The sequence below is a fragment of the Staurois parvus genome, unplaced genomic scaffold (genome assembly GCF_062004578.1).
Source record: "Staurois parvus isolate SC_StPar_1 unplaced genomic scaffold, SC_StPar_1.0 ptg000025l, whole genome shotgun sequence".
In the NCBI taxonomy this organism is placed as follows: Eukaryota; Metazoa; Chordata; class Amphibia; order Anura; family Ranidae; genus Staurois; species Staurois parvus.
The window spans coordinates 29123640-29137748 of record NW_028317821.1 but is presented as its reverse complement, the minus strand read 5'-3'; the positions used below and the strand labels follow the sequence as shown (position 1 = coordinate 29137748).

The 14109-nt window shown below is 41.9% G+C and overlaps 1 long non-coding RNA gene across 1 annotated transcript in view; it reads right to left on the bottom strand.

Annotated features, from left to right (window-relative positions):
• LOC149472017 (uncharacterized) overlaps nucleotides 1–14109 on the bottom strand; it is a 267974-nt gene that overhangs the window by 181227 nt on the left and 72638 nt on the right. The gene's annotated exons all lie outside the window — the stretch shown is intronic.

The following is a 14109-nucleotide window of genomic DNA, read 5'->3' as shown; positions in this document are numbered from 1 at the left end:
CCAACAGTGTGCTCAGCACTTTACAATATAATGGGAGACAATACAGCAACAATACAGTTCAATACAAGAGGGATAGGAGGGCCCTGCTCCTTGGAGCTTACAATATAAGAGGTATATATCTATATATTATTATTATACAGGATTTATATAGCACCAACAGTTTGCTCAGCGCTTTACAATATAACAGGAGACAATACAGCAACAATACAGTTCAATACAAGAGGGGTAGGAGGGTCCTGCTCCTTGGAGCTTACAATCTAAGAGATGGTTATTTGGTGCTAATACCCTAAAAGCATACAGCTGCTTTTCAATGAACATTATAAATAATTACTATCATTTATTTTGTATACGTTGGGTTTTATTTATGTAGCACCCTCCTAGTCAGGTGCTGGGATTGGTAAATTTACACTCCCCGGCTGCTTTATTAGGTACACCTTACCAAGAAAATATCCCCCCCCCCCCACCATTACACCACCACCACCAGCCTGAACCATTGATACAAGGTAGGATGGATCTATGCTTTCATATTGTTTACACCAAAATCTGACCCTACCATCTGAATGTCACAGCTGAAATCAAATGCCCATTCTCCTCTGACATCAACAAGGCATGTTTGTCCACAAAACTGCTGGCTCGCTGGATATTTTCTCTTTTTTTATTATTATTGTACAGGATTTATATAGTGCCTACAGTTTGCTCAGCGCTGTACAATATAACAGGAAACAATACAGCAACAATACAAGAGGGTTAGGATGGCCCTGCTCCTGGGAGCTTACAATCTAAGAGGAAAGGGCTGGGGCTGGGCGGACTGGTAGAAGTTCATTCTCTGTAAACCCTAGAGATGTTTGTGAGTGAAAATCCCAGTAGATCAGCAGTTTTTGAAATACTCAGACCAGTCCGTCTGGCACTAACAACCAAAGTCACTTAAAGTGTTACTAAACCCAGGACCCTGCATTTGCTATATCTGGTCTTCCACAGTACACACAACATGGAAGTGCAATTATTTTAGCAAATATAAACTGCTAAATACCTTTTCTCATCAGCAGTTAGAGCAGTGTTGTGGCTGCTATCATTGTTCAGCCAAGCACTAGCTAAAGCTAGATAAAGAGTTTTATTTCTGCTCTAGAAGGATACAAAACCCCTGACCTCTGTCTGACCAGTGCTGATTGGACCTTTGCTGATCACACGCACTCTTCCAAGAAAGGATAAAAAAAAACCCTCTAGCAATACACAGCAAACTGAGCATGTGAAAATGCCTATAGTTTAGTTTGTGTTATCAGGAGATAAGAAGTGGTTGCTTAAAGAGGGGAGTAACAGAGCAATCAGAATCAAAAGGCATTTTTACACAATGCAGAGGATTAACCCCTTAGGTTCCACAGTGAGTATAACAAGCATGCTTTACTGCATATACAGACTGATTTTACTGTTGTGGGTTTAGTAATACTTTAAATCCCCTTTCTTCCCCACTCTGATGCTCGGTTTGAACTTCAGAAAGTCATCTTCACCACATCTAGATGCCAGTGAGGCTGGAATTCTGTTTGGGGTTTATAGCGAAGTGTTATGCCCTATAAACACTATCAGTTTTTTTTTCTTCAACCCAGTGGGCTGAACGAAAAAAAAAAATTTGACAGATCGCTTTGCTAACACAAGTGGTGTTAGTATAGTGATCTCCCCCATTGTGCTATTGTGTTCTGACAGTGGGACTGCCCCCTGCTATTGGATGAGAGTGCTGATTGGAAACCGACTGACAGACCTTTTTCGGTCTTGCCCCTTCAACAGAAGCCGGAACACACGGGCTGAATGTTGGCTGGTTTCTATTGAACCGGCTTATATCACCCCCATGTATACTGGGCTTTAGTGTAGGTACAATTAGTTTTAACCACTTGTAACCTGTGCAACTGGGTTTGATTATTTTGGTCAGGTCTGTGTCCCAGAGGTTGCATGATTATTTGCTTCTCTCTGTTCACCTGGAGGAGCTCTGGGTAATAGAGGCAGGAGCATGTCAATCAGCAGCTTAATATTTATGGAGCCCCAGTCAAACCCTGGGAGGTCTGACCAAGAGGAATCTGGGAGATTGCATATATATACCCTGGAGCAGAGAGCATCCTGGTCTTCGTTCAGAGGGGGAGATCATCGCCTAGGGGGCACATTTGCCTCTCCTGGGCACCGTGCCATGTGCTTGTTGAGTGAAGGCCCCAGCTGGGATGTTGGAGGGCCTGGAGCCACTGTTTGCGGCTGAAGGCTGACTGAGAGGGCTGTCATCTAAGAATCTAGTCTGTAACCACTGGGAAAAGCTGCCTTCAGGATACTGTTAGGAGGCCACCATCTATCCAGAGGCGTTCTGTGAATACAGGCAGGGAAAGATCTTAGAGAAAGATCTTAGAGACTCTAGCACTCTATCATCTCTTCTGTTTGCTAGGAAGAACATAGCTTATCCATTCCTCGGGAGGGAGGCTTATTATAGCAAGTTAATGGAGCATCCTACTTTCCAAATCCCCACCCAAGTTCAACCCTTTATTAAAAACACCAGAGCCAACAACCCTAGACTGTTTCTTGAGCCAATAAAAGAGAAAGTGCATGTGTGCCTGGCTGCGGGGTGATAGTGGGAAAAGACCTTGGGACCTACAAACTGCTGGCCTCTATGGGGGTCTCGCTACATGTATTTATTTACTTAAATAGCACTATCAATTTTCATATATATTGTACATTCATATCAGTTCCTGCCCTCAAGGAGCATACAATCTAAGGTCCCCAGCTCACGTTGATATACTAGGACTGACGTAGAAAGGAACCAATTAGCCTACCAGCATGTATTTGGAGTGTGGGAGGAAACGCACACAGAAGGAACGTGCAAACACCAGGCAGGTAGTGCCGTGGTTCGGATTCAAACTGATGATCCTAGTGCTGCTAGGTGGAAGTGCTAACCACTTAGCCATTGTACTTAGTTAGCTTTAGGCCTGCTTAATTTGCCAATAGGACCAGTGCTATTGCTAGGTATCAGGCCCATTTAGGGGGCACACATGATAAGTGTTTTCCAAATATTATTTAATATCCTAATTTTCCCAAAACAAATTTGACAAAAAATTACAACTTTGACAAAATTACAAAAACTCGTCATGCTTCTTACTAAGTACCTTAGACTGTCTACTTTCAAAAAAGGGGTCATTTGGGGGATATTTGTCCTGTCCTGGCCAACAACTTTGTACATCCAGGTGGATTATACCTTGTTTTTTTCAGGACAATCTGGACTTTCATTTGGTGGTGAATGGTAATGATATCTCCTGATTTTTTTTATTCTCAAAGGAAAACTGGAACAAAATAGTAAAAAAAAATATATATTTTTTAAATTTAGCTGTATATTTCTTGTTACTACCATACCCCACCACCAAAGAACAACTCAAAATAAATTCTCCTGCTTCTGATGATCACAGCAATACCATATATTATTATTGTACAGGATTTATATAGCACCAACAGTTTGCTCAGCGCTTTACAATATAACGGGAGACAATACAGCAACAATACAGTTCAATACAAGAGGGTTAGCAGGGCCCTGTGTATATCTTAGTTGTTGTTTGTACCTATAGTATGGCCCAGAAACAATAGTGCGCATTTTACTTTTTTTTTTATCCTGTCTAAAATACACAGACCCTGACACTGATACTAATTTAAAAAAAAAAAAACAAATCCTGACCAAAAAAAAATATACTGACCTTGACCCTGACCTTGACCCAAACACTAACCTAGATCAAACCTTGATCTAGGTATTTTTTATTTTATTATTATTTTTATTTATTTTAATTATTTTACACATCCTTTTTTATCTCTGAAAGGACAGAAAGAGATGCAATGTATCTCCCTCCTCCATTCAGAGATAGAAAACATGGGGGTGGGCTTCACAGCAATCATTACCCTGGGCTCATGGTGAGACTCCGGTCTCTGTGCCGGGAACATGCTGTGGTGCTCCCAGTACAAAGACAGGTACGCAAATTAGCACATTTGCATACGGTTGGCGTTAAGGGCCTCAAGCGATGAAATAAGCCATCAGTACATCAGGACTGATCAATTTTCAAATAGATATACCATAGTTTGTAGACTCAACAACGTTCACACAGACTAAATAATATGCACTGATTTGGGTTACCAAAGGAATATAGTGAAAGTGTGTAAAAATAAAGATTTATTTGCAAAATTTGAAAACAAACTATTTTTTTTTTTAATTTTTGGTATTTTTTCTTTCATATAGTAAAAAAAAACACAGCAAGGATTAGATACCGCCAAAAGAAAGCTCTACTTGTGTGAAAAAAAAAATGATATAACTTTTTTGGGGTACAGTGTTGCATGACCGAGCAATTGCACATGGCTGAATAGCAAAAAAAATGCCCTGGTTATGAAGGGGCTAAAACCTTCCAGAAGTTAACCTGAACCACTTTGAAGTTTGTATACATATGTTGGGAATACACTATCAGATTTTTAGATGAGGATATCCGTACGAGCATTCATACGAACTTTTGTACAAAAATTCTTTGTACATTCGATTAATGTACAAATCTTGTTTGAGAATGTTTAACATTTTAAATTGAATGTAATTTCTAAACGAAAACCCCACACGCTGTCTGAAAATATGTTTGGTTAAGTAAAGTTTTCCATCTTGTTCCTTCAATTTTCCTGTCACTGTAGTTGAAAACAAACGTCAATTTGACCTCACTAACAATTAGAAAATCGAACGAATATTCGTAAAATGAAATTTTTTTAACAAAAATCTATGTGTACTGCCAGCATTACCTTGTGCAGATCCCCACACATTAAAGGAGAAGTACAGTCAAACCTCTTTTAGCTGTACTTCTCCTGTGGATCATAGGAGTGCAGTTCGTTCTGCACTCCTGTGACCCGTTTTCAGCTGACAGTGGACTGAAGTCCTCTGTCAGCTGACATCAATCACCCTGTCCAGGCTGGGGAAAATCCCGACTTCAAAGTCGGGATCCACCTCAAAGTCTGGAGCGGAACCTAGCTCAGCCTCGCAGCTAAGTGCTGAGAGCCTGAGTCGGCCGCTTCCTCCCCCTCCACAGCCCAGCGCTCCAGTGAGCGCTGGGGGGGGCTAAGCAGATAGCGGTGACTGACAGTCCCGGTCTCTGCTCAGAGCAGAGAAGAAAAAAGTGATCAATGGTCATGTTATCACTGGGTTCTCACACTTAGAGCTGACGGGGTAAGTATAAAGGGGGGACGGGGGAAAGCCCTACTTTTCTTTTAATTTTCCTGAATTCTGTGACCCATTTCTCTATGCCTTGTGCGTAGGCACTGCTGGGTCACAGAATTCACAGAGCCTGCCTTCTAGACTACAGAGATGCTGAGAGGAGGAGTTTCAGGAAGTGGAGTCAGTACGGGAATCATAGCTCGTAGGCAGCAAAGTACCATGGGATATGTTGTCCTTAGAAATTGAAACCGGACTGAAAGAACAACCTCTCCAGCTCATCAAAGGGGTCAATACCAGGAAGGAACCAGGGAATCAGACGAATTTGTGGCCTTGGAGTAAAACCTTGGTGATGCAGCCCTCCTCTGACTGGGAGATCAAACCAAAACTGGAAAAAGAAACACACATGTGGCCCAAACACCTAGCACATTAGCCAAGGTTTAGTAAAAATGTAAAAACAGAAAACATACTCACAAATTGAGGTGCAGTTAAAAGCCAATAAAACCACGGGGATGGCCCAACGTGATGGCAGAGCTCTGAGGAAGGGGACACATCCCTGAAACGCGTCAGCAGGCTGACCTCACCACCAGTCAGACACTCTGCCATCACGTTGGGCCATCCAAGTGGTTTTATTGGCATTTATATGCACCTCATTTTGTGAGTATGTTTTCTGTTTTTACATTTTTAATAAACCTTGGATAATGCGCTAGGTGTTTGCGCCACTTGTGTGCTTCTTTTTCCAGTTCTTAGAAATTGAAAGTTTATCTGTTTATAGGGGAAAGTCTCAGTTACCATTTTTCCTAAGTAATTTTTGCACAAGTATCAAGCAGTTTAACAGTATATGGTACTATTATTTTCTCATCTTAACCATATCCACGCTGTGTTAGAATGAAAAACTGACACTTTGCTAACCTTTCTTCCATTGTAAATGCTACTGCTTTTTCATATCCGTGTTAACCCACTCAATGTTTTGTATGAATGAAAAACGGACACTTTGCTAACCATTGCTGATATATGCTTTCTAAAGACCGCTACACTCATCCATATTTTTGGAGATAGAGTCACCTCCTTTTGCCTTTTGTGATCAAGTAACAATTATATTTTATGACTTAAGCCTGTCTCTGTGGCTGGTCAGGTTTGACAAATCCCCCCATTAAAGTGTCTCTTACCAGTTTCTAATTGATCAGTTGATGAATACTTCCCTGCCTAATAACCCTATAAATTTAGATCAGCTAAAGGGGATAGTCAAAGACAGTTGCCATTTTTTGCCTAAGTATTTTGCACTAATATCAAGCTGTTTAAGACAGCTGTTCAACTAAAGCAGATACAGCAAGAAACAACTATGCTTCACTCTGGCCAAACTGCAAGCAAACATTTTTTTAAAGCATCCCTCACTTTACAAGTTTGATTCTGACACTCCCTAAATTGTAATCTCACCCATACCCCTACCTTCTCTTTACTATTGTTCTCACCACCTTCTGCAAATACTGAACCCACATGCTGACTTAAATGCACGGACAATGAGGCATGTGCGCTCATATAAATCTGACTCCCAACTTACTTTCCTCACTCTCCTCCTTTCCCTAATGTCTGGGCAAATATATCCTTATTCTGGCCCTATGGTATCTAACTGCCATCCACACACCCAGAACCCTCCCTCCTCTGGCAACAGCCACAATTAACTCCATCACTTCCATCCCCCTTCTTCTAAAAACAGCCCCTGATCATGTGCCCTCTAGAATGCCTGCTTTGTCTTTAACAAGCTGACCTCTGTCCATGACCTTTTTATCTCCAATTTCTTTAACCTATTTGCTGTTACTGAAACCTGACTTCAAGAATCTGACTTTGAGTCTCCTGTTGCCCTCTCATGATGGCCTCCACTGGACTCGCTCACATAGACTCAGTGGAGAGAAATGAGGTGGAGCTGGATTCATTCTCTCCCCACTGAGCATTATCTGCCTCTCTATGGATTTATCGGCCTCCTGGACAGGTATCCCAATTCCTTTATGGCTTCTCTAGCACTTCATTCTTGGTGATTTGAACCTCCCTGTAAATGTTAACAGCCTGCTATATCTCAACTTTTCACCTTAAAGCGGAGTTGTGCATGGCACAGGTAATATTTCAGAGAATATCACCTTGGAGGTCCTTCCCTTCAACTTGCAGCCTAGTTCTTTAAAGCGGAGTTCCACCCAAAAAAGGAAAGTTCTGCTTTAAAGACTGGTCCCCCGCTCCCCATTAAGGTTTGGCACCTTTGGGGAGCGGCTACCCAAAATTGACAGGTACCCGCTCCCACTTCCACTGCGATCAGCTAGGTGATCGGAAGCGGAAGTTGTCCTTCTACCCTCCCTCCCCATAGTCTTCTGGGACACTTGACAAGTCCCAGGGCCATTCAGGACGCGCAGGGCTACTCGCACATGCGCAGTGGGCACCTAGCTGTGAAGTCGCAAGTTGTCACAGCCAGGTGCCCACACTAAACATCAGATAGCTGGTGAAAAGGGCTGCGGGGAGGACACCGCGGGATCGTAGGACAGGTCAGTGGCTGTTTTTTTAAAAATCAGGAGCTACAGCTTTTGTAGCTGCTGACTTTTACACTGTGAGTGGAACTCCGCTTTAAAGTGGAACTTCACTCTCCAGATTAACATTGATTATTTAATTGTTTTAAATTTTTTTTTCAATTTCAGTTACAGTGAAGTAAATAAGTATTTGATCCCCTGCTGTTTATGAATGGTTGCCCACTCATAAAGAGATGATCAGTCTAAAAATCGAATGGAAGGTGTATCGTAACACTGAGAGACAGAATAGCAACAAAAAATTCAAAAGAAATGCATGTCTAACAAATTATGCACTGATTTGCATGTACATGAGGGAAATACGTTTTTAAACCCCTATCATTCAGCAAGATTTCTGGCTACCAGGTGTCTTTCATACAGATAACAAGCTGAGATTAGAAGCGGTCTCTTAAAGGGAGTGCTGCTAATCTAATTTTGTTACCTGTTTAAAAGACACCTGTCCACAGGAGCAATCAAACAATCAGATTCCAAACTTTCCACCATGGCAAAGACCAAAAGAGCTGTCCAAGAATGTCAGGGACAAGATTGTAGACCTACACAAGGCTGGACTGGGCTACCAAACTCTCACCAAGCAGCTTGGTGAGAAGGTGACAACAGTTGGTGCAATCTTTCGCAAATGGAAGAAACACAAAATAACTGTCAGTCTCCCTAGGTCTGGTGTACCATGCAAGATCTCACCTCGTGGAGTGTCAATGATCATGAGAACAGTGAAGAATCATCCCAGAACTACACGTGAAGATCTTGTCAATGATCTCCAGGCAGCTGGGACCACAGTCACCAAGCAAACAATTGGTAACACACTACGCTGACAAGGATTGAAATCCTGCAGTGCTCAAAGTTCAAGTTGCCAAATGTCAATGACTTGGAGAGGATCTGCCAAAAGGAGTGGGCCAAAATCCCTCCTGAAATGTTTGCAAACCTGGTGGCCAACTACAGGAAATGTCTGACTTTTGTGATTGCCAACAAGGGATTTGCCACCAAGTACTAAGTCATGTTTTGTGAAGGGGATCAAATACTTATTTCCCTCATGAACATGCAAATCAGTGCATACAGTCAGGTCCATAAATATTGGGACATCGACACAATTCTAACATTTTTTGCTCTATACACCACCACAATGGATTTGAAATGAAACGAACAAGATGTGCTTTAACTGCACACTGTCAGCTTTAATTTGAGGGTATTTACATCCAAATCAGGTGAACAGTGTAGGAATTACAACAGTTTGCAAGATGAGACCCAAAGAGCTGTCACTATCAGTGAAGCAAGCCATCATTAGGCTGAAAAACAAAACAAACCCATCAGAGAGATAGCAAAAACATTAGGCGTGGCCAAAACAACTGTTTGGAACATTCTTAAAAAGAAGGAACGCACCGGTGAGCTCAGCAACACCAAAAGACCCGGAAGACCACGGAAAACAACTGTGGTGGATGACCAAAGAATTCTTTCCCTGGTGAAGAAAACACCCTTCACAACAGTTGGCCAGATCAAGAACACTCTCCAGGAGGTAGGTGTATGTGTGTCAAAGTCAACAATCAAGAGAAGACTTCACCAGAGTGAATACAGAGGGTTCACCACAAGATGTAAACCATTGGTGAGCCTCAAAAACAAGAAGGGCAGATTAGAGTTTGCCAAACGACATCTAAAAAAGGCCTTCACACTTCTGGAACAACATCCTATGGACAGATGAGACCAAGATCAACTTGTACCATAGTGATGGGAAGAGAAGAGTATGGAGAAGGAAAGGAACTGCTCATGATCCTAAGCATACCACCTCATCAGTGAAGCATGGTGGTGGTAGTGTCATTGCGTGGGCTTGCATGGCTGCCAATAGAACTGGTTCTCTTGTATTTATTGATGATGTGACTGCTAACAAAAGCAGCAGGGCGAATTCTGAAGTGTTTGGGGCAATATTATCTGCTCATATTCAGCCAAATGCTTCAGAACTAATTGGACGCCGCTTCACAGTGCAGATGGACAATGACCCAAAGCATACTGCAAAAGCAACCAAAGAGTTTAAGGGAAAGAAGTGGAATGTTATGCAATGGCCAAGTCAATCACCTGACCTGAATCCGATTGAGCATGCATTTCACTTGCTGAAGACAAAACTGAAGGGAAAATGCCCCAAGAACAAGCAGGAACTGAAGACAGTTGCAGTAGAGGCCTGGCAGAGCATCACCAGGGATGAAACCCAGCTTCTGGTGATGGCTATGCGTTCCAGACTTCAGGCTGTAATTGACTGCAAAGGATTTGCAACCAAGTATTAAAAAGTGAAAGTTTGATTTATGATTATTATTACTATTACTTTTGGTCCCTTAACAAGTGGGAGGCACATATGCAAACTGTTGTAATTCCTACACCGTTCACCTGATTTGGATGTAAATACCCTCACATTAAAGCTGACAGTCTGCAGTTAAAGCACATCTTGTTCCTTTCATTGCAAATCCATTGTGGTGGTGTATAGAGCACAAAATGTTAGAATTGTGTCGATGTCCCAATATTTATGGACCTGACTGTAATTTGTTAGACATGCATTTCTTTTGAATTTTTTGTTGCTATTCTGTCTCTCAATGTTACAATACACCTACCATTCGATTTTTAGACTGGTCATTTCTTTGTGAGTGGTCAAATATTCAAAATCAGCAGGGGACCAAATACTTATTTCCTTCACTGTATTTATGGGGGTTTTTTGCCTAGGCAAATGATGTCATACATCCCATGAATCTTCAGGAGGGGAGAAAAGAGGAGGGGTTTTCTCAGCTAAGCACACCCTTCTGCATGCATGCTTGCGCTAAGGGCAGATAGATTCCAGGAAGTAAATGCTACATGAATTATCTGCCCTTACTCAAGATGGCCACAGACACAAATGCTAGGGAAGTGTTTTTGAAAGTGATTTCTCAACAAAATAAAGCATGGAGACATGGATGGATGGGGGAGCTTGTTTTTAATATTAAAAATAAAATAAATTGTGCTTTTGGTTTGTGATGCTAAGGTACAGTGAAGATCGGCTTTAACCTCATCTTTTGTCCTAACACAATGGACACACACTTCTGTTTACTCTGATGGTAACATCTTTGAACTTGTATTTTCCCATCTCTGCATTCCTTGCAACCTCTTTATGTTCACAAGATCATTCGTTTCACAGTGTCCTTGTCTTCAGCCACCTATCCATCCAAGCAGAAAACGATTACCCATAAAAAAACTTTTGCCAATTTCAACTGTTCTGTAACTCTTTAACTCCCCTGTTCTGCCCTGACCTGGCAACTGCTGTCTACAGCAACATACTCTCATCCTCGCTGGATGCACATACTCCTCTCACTAAACACAGAATCAGGCCCAGAACATTACAAACTGACTACACTAGAAATCTCAGGAGACATAACTGTGCTCTTGTGTGACTGTGACATAAAACCAAATCCCTGCAAGACTTTACCCTAAACAATTCCTACCTTCCATGCTGCCAAACAAATCTATATTTTCACTCTCATTAAAACCCTCTAATCTAGTCTTTACTACCTTTAACTCTCTACCTTGTCCCCAACCACCTCCACCCACTAACTCACTCACTGCCCACGAAATTGCCAAATATTTTAAAAACAAGACTGAAGCGATTTGTGGGAGCATCTCTACTGTACAGACATCCTCTACATTTAACATACCCTTTCTAAATTCACGTCCAATACATTCCTCTTTTGACACTTTTAATACAGAAGTGGTTACCAACCTAACCAACTGTCCCCTGGACCCTATTCCATCTTAGCAACTATGGTCAACCTTTTGCTGTATACTTTGGCCTCTCACTCATCTGCAATCTCTCCTTTCTACTGGTATCTTTCACTCCCATTTAAAACATGCACTGATTGCCCCCACACTTAAAAGCCCTCACTGGACCCCCATTAGCCTGAACAACGTAAGACCCATCTCCTCACAATCGTCTGAGCTCCTACCTCAATGACAATAATCTTCTTGGCACCTTACATTCTTTTTTTTGTCAAAAGACCCCTTACAATTTAGTGTGGCTTTTGCTTGCAACACTCCACACAAACTGTCCTACTAAAACGATTTACTGCTAAAACCAATGGCCATTACCCCATACTCATACTACTAGACATTTCTGCTGCGTTTGATACTGTTGACCACCTGTTCCTCCTCAAAAAACTCCATTCCCTTGGCCCCCAAGACTCTTACTTGGTTCTCCTCCTACTTATCACAGTGATCCTTCAGTATTGCCTACAACTCTCTCTCCATTTTTTCTTTCTGTAGTGGTCTATCAAACCTCTGCCCTTGGACCCCTTCTCTGTTCTATCTATACCCCTTCCCTTGGTCACTTGATTACCTCCCATGGCTTCCAATATCATGTCTGTGCTGTTGAAACCCAAATCTATCTCTCTACTTCAGTCTTTTCTTGCATTACTAACTGGCATGTCAGTATGGATGTCACAATACTTCTTCAAGTTAATTCTTTCTAAAACTGAGCTTATAATATTCCCCTCGCCCATGTCTTCCTCCTCAACTTTTCCCTCAAGATCAGTAATACAGCTATCGTTCCCTCCCCTCATGCCAGTGCTGGGTATAATTCTGGACTCTGTCTTTTCAGTCCCAAATACGATCACTGTCCATAATCTTTCAGACTTCAGCCCCATAACATCTCAAAAGTACACCCCTTCATAACCACTGAAATCCCCAAGCTACTCATTTACACATTTACCTTGTTACCTCTCGCCTTGACTATTGCGACTCACTTCTCATAGGCCTCTACACAAGCTATATCTTTTTCAGTCATGAATGCTACTGCCAGACTCATCCACCTTACCAAATGCTCAATATTCACCACCCCTCTCTGCCATACTCTTCTTTGGCTTGCAATTACCCAACAAATAAGATTTAAAATACTAACAGCAACAGCTACTTACTAACAGCTAACTAACAACTATTTATAACTCTTCCGCCAGCTACATCACTAATCTTGTCTCAATATATTACCCAAACTGTCCTCTTTGCTTCTCCCAAGACCTCCTGCTCTCTAGTTCCCTTGTCTTCTTCTCCCAAGCTCACATCCAGGACTTCTCCAGAGCCTTTCCCGTCCTCTGGAACTCCCTAACCCAATCTGTCTAAATATCTCTGACTCTGTCTACATTTAAACTATTCCTGAAAATTCATCTCTTCAGGGAAGTCTATCCCACCTCTGCCTAAAAACTGAACTTTTAATTTTTACATCATCTCATCCTTCTCATTTTTTTTTGTATTGTCATTATTCATTTTATTACTTTTTTATGTTGTGTATTTGTGATACTAATATGCGTGAATAATGAAATATTGCTTTTATGTAATGATATCTGTACTTGTTTTATACCTCAGGAAGTACATTTACAGTCCCAACTCTAAGTGCTGTTGTCTCATATTGCTCACCCTGCCTCCTTTCTTCTCCATTGCATTTTGCTTTCATAATCAGAATAGACATCCATCCACACATCCATTTACAGTAAAAGTACAAACAAATGTCTCATCTAAGCTATTCAAAATTCAATCAAAAAAAATTAGTCATTGATGGGTCACTGGATCTTATGCAGGGGATATTTTGGATGTTAGGCCTTAAAATAAACCTGTGTTTTGCACAAGGTTGGTGCAATGTAGCAGTAGGAAAGTGGGTATAAGCTGCTGCAGGGGCCAGCAGCATTAAAATGAACTTCTTGCTTTGCCCTGTATGTTTGATACCAGGGCCTATTTTTTCCTGACTCCATGAACATACTTCAGTAACTGCCGTCTCCTGTTCCTGAGAGTGTGCCCTGACTGGCCACTAAGATAGTCTCCATGGACAGTGGATTGGTAGTCTTGTTTAGCTATTAAGTCAGGGAATGCAAGAACCTAGTAACAAAGTGAAACTAAGTTGGAGGTGGGCACAGATGAAGTATTCCCTGAAAATAAAAAGTATTATCGGGCACCTGGTAGTATCTCCTTATAGGCAGGAAATGAATTTTTAGCGTTTATAAGAGAGGTCTGGGAATTAAGAAAAAAACAATCACACTCACCTAGGTGGATGCAGCATCAATCCATGTTGCATCTGTTCCCCGCCAGCTCTGAGACCGAGAACCGAACGATCAAACACCATTGATCACTCAGCACTTGCTCTTCAGTCTGCAGAGAGCTGATCACTGCCTTGCCCCCCCCAGTACTCTCTAAAGTCCTGGGCTGTAGAGGGGATGGGAGCGGCTGGCTCAGGTTCTAGTGGCTCTCTGAGAGGCTGAAACATCTGCTGGTCCAGGCATCTAGGTGTATCCAAACTGTGAAGTTAGGATCTTTTGTGAGCCTAGACCAGCTGGGTGACATCAGCCAACAGCGGGCTTTAAC